Source organism: Tenrec ecaudatus, chromosome X (assembly GCF_050624435.1).
Source record: "Tenrec ecaudatus isolate mTenEca1 chromosome X, mTenEca1.hap1, whole genome shotgun sequence".
In the NCBI taxonomy this organism is placed as follows: domain Eukaryota; kingdom Metazoa; phylum Chordata; class Mammalia; order Afrosoricida; family Tenrecidae; genus Tenrec; species Tenrec ecaudatus.
Window position 1 is genome coordinate 2,387,883 of NC_134548.1, and position 3,528 is coordinate 2,391,410.

Consider the following 3,528-nt stretch of genomic DNA (forward strand, 5'->3'; position numbering starts at 1 on the left):
TCAGCTGCTCATACAACTCTTATCACAATCCATACATATATATACACATAAATTGTATAAAGCACATCCGCACATTCCCTGCCCCAATCATTCTCAAAGCATTTGCTCTCCACTTAAGCCCTTTGCATCAGGTCCTCTTTTTAAATGTATCATCTTGCTGAGATCATGATTCTCTGTAGTGTGGCAGGTAAAGAAGGGTGTCAGTTTGGGGGATGGGCTCCAGTGTGGAGTTATTCATCTATTAATCAACTGTTGGAGTCTTCAGAACCACCGCTGTTTCCAGTTCAGAGTGATGAGAGCCTGCTCCCATAAAGACATATAATAGTGGTCCCCAAGTAGGTGATCCCGTCCACTGAGGTGAAATGGAATGGCCAATTCAGTGATACCTGTATTTTAAAAAGGGGAGAAAGATGGGGCTTTCTTCTCCCATTCAGAATTACAGTCGTGGAATCCCACAGGGGTGGTTTACTCTGTCCTGTGTGGTTTCCATTCATCTGCATTGACAGTGGCAAGAAGCTCCTTTTACTCTTTGTTTGAGAGAATGCACTTTAGTGCAAACCTTGTGCTTGCTTAATAATTATAGACAGATTCTAAGTGAGTGTTTGCTTTTAATGATGGACTTAAATATCCACTCAAGACTTCAATCCTGGAATTTCTTTTAGATTCTCAATGTCGGGTGACAACTGAATAACAACTCTTCTAAATTATCAAGGCGTTTTAGTGGCCGTCATTTTTGTGGACCCACAGCACTGCTGCTGAGACTCTCGTGTCTGAAGAGTAAGTTGAACCCTTACTATTCAACCCTCTCACACCCCCACCACAAACCCTTAAAACAGAAAATTTAAGGAGGGTAGACAAACATGTCCTAGACATGTAAACCAGAGATAGCTTAGTCTTCTGTGGTCAATTCTCACCTGGTGGATGAATAAGACCCTCTTGATTACAAAGCTATTAACTGAAAGCTGTGCAGAAAATGCCTGTCTGACTATGTTTCTTTGGATAAAGTCAGGCCAAGCTTTCCTGGGGTGTGAGCCTATTCCCACTTCTCTTTTCTGTGCCACATCTACCGAATGACATTCTCGATGTTCTCACCACTATAACTTGAAGGATTCCCCCTTGGGCATCATGTTTCATGTTAATATTTTAATTTTTCTCCTGAAGTTGCTCTTTGAAATGTTCTGTTCAGCATTCTTTTATCATTTCTTCCATTTGCTTTAGTTACATTTCTACCAATGGCAGGATTCAGAGTCTCTTAGATGTCCACTTTTGTCATTCTACCTTTTGTGTCTTGTGGAGGACTTTGCTTTCTTCATACATGATGTTATTGATGTCATCACACAGCTGGTCCAGTTTCCTGCTGTTAGTGTTCACTCAATCCTATCTGTTCTTGAGATGGCCTTGCCATTCATGTGGGATGGATCTCAGGTTATATTTGTGCTCTCACGTAGTTGATTCATTTCTTCATCTTCATGGCCCCAGCTTCATTTTTGACTGCACATAATGACCTCCTCCAAAATCTCTTAAGTTAGGGCTTATGTCTCAGCACTAAGTTTTTGGATGTTACACATAACTTTCCAATGTCAAAAACAAAACAAAAACCCCAAATCAAAAACCACTTCTGGAAATGCCTTGAGATCATGTAACAATGAAGTTGTTCATCTTGCCCTCTGGTAGGGTGCATTGGAAATTGCATTACTTGCATGCTTCTAAAGATGGTCCAGGCAGAAGCAGTGTTTTAGGGCTCCCTGGGCATGTCCTTGATGGACAGGACTGTAGGTTGCATAATCAGGAGTCCTACCCTAGCATCTTGCTCAATTGCTTCATTTGAAAGTGCCAAAGTCTTTAGAACATAAACTATGTGTCCCAATCTTGGTCCTCCTATGGCTTCCATAATCCCCCTCTTATTGTGATTAGTGGTCTTACAATTACTCATGAATTTGTACAGCTGCCTGTATTCCAGGACTTAGTGAAGTAAAATCCCGTGTTTGATTAGTCTGATGGTATGAAGACTTCATGGGAATGGCGACCCTAATGTGTCTGCATCTTTGTGTCCTTCATAAACGAAGGCACTTTGTCCTTAACTTATCTTGGTGTTAGGGTCTCTTTTGTAGTGAAACACTTGTCCAACTTCTGTAGTGGACTTGATTTCCGTGGATTGCACAGGCAGAAGTCAGTCGTGCATAGCTGCCATTTATTTTGTTCAAAAAGTTTGATGGAATGATGGAAGAGCTGAGTCCAGCCCTGGCTAGCAGATTCTCTGTGTCCCGAGATTTGAACGGATGTGCAGCCTCACACCCGCTCCTGTCCCAGTACAAGCCCAAGTGCAGTTCCTTGGAGCAGGATGAGCTGCACCGTCGTTATTTGAACTGCAGAAATACAAGCGACTCGCCTCTGTGAACCAGGCCAGAAGGCTGGCTGAAGATGACTGGACTGGAGTGCAGAGTGAGGAGGAGGAACACAGGAAAGATGACGAAGACATGGATGTTGACATTGACGAGAAACTCCCCTAGCACTTTGCCAATCAGTTGATGCTCTCTGAGTGGCTGATTGATGTCCCCACGGACTTGGGGCAGGAGTGGATTGTGGTCTTGTGCCCCATTGGAAAAAGAGCGCTCATCATGGCCTCCAGGGGTTGCACCAGCACCTACACCAAGAGCGGTTACTGTGTGGACAGGTTTCCTTCCCTCCTGCCCGGAGGCAGCAGGCAGAGCTCATGGACACCATTGTGCACTGCATTCACAGCGAGGTGCAGCAGACCTACTACGTTCTGGACCTGTTGTGTTAGCGGGGACATCGCGTTTATGACTGCCCCACTGATTTCTGGTTCTACTGGATGCATGTGAAGTTAGCCGAGGAAGGCCACCTGGGAGAGCAAACAAAGCTCAATCCTTTTTAGTTTGTGGGGCCCAGAACTTCCAGTGCACCCCAAGAGGCTGTGTGAGGTGCTGGCCACACGCTTCCCTTTTGAGGTGGACGGGCTCCTCTTCTACCACAAGAAGATCCACTACATCCCGGGCAGCATCCCCCTGGTGGGCTGGCTATGGCCTTACATGGTGCCGCTGGTCTGCAGACCACCCAGCAAGAGTACGCAAGGCACCAGCTTCTGCAAATCAGCCAGGAAAATTAATAATGTTATTCTTTGGAGTTAGTGAATGTTGCAGGGTATAGCTTTGATAACAACATCCTGGTCAATAAAATAAAAATAGTACCATCATGGCTAAAACATTAAAGGGAACAATGATATTAATTAAAATGTTTTAATTTTGATTACATAGGAGCATATTTTAAAATAAATGACTACTGGGACTCTCTGACATGAAAGGGGGGAAGGAGTCAGGTTATTCATCAGTCAACAAGATTGCCTTAATGTGACCAATGTTTGTCTAAAGTATACTTGCAAAATTTACCTTGTGATTTCACGAATCCTTCTATCACCAAGACCATATTTTCCAACTGTTTTCCCTACCTCATTGTTTCCTAATTTCTCACTCCAATTACCAATAATTATCTATGTGGCTTGACTACATG

At 43.8% G+C, this 3,528-nt stretch overlaps 1 pseudogene; it reads left to right on the top strand.

Moving 5' to 3' along the window:
• The first annotated feature begins 2,220 nt into the window (after positions 1 to 2,220).
• Positions 2,221 to 3,149, top strand: LOC142434786 (snurportin-1 pseudogene; annotated as a pseudogene).
• Positions 3,150 to 3,528: the final 379 nt, after the last annotated feature.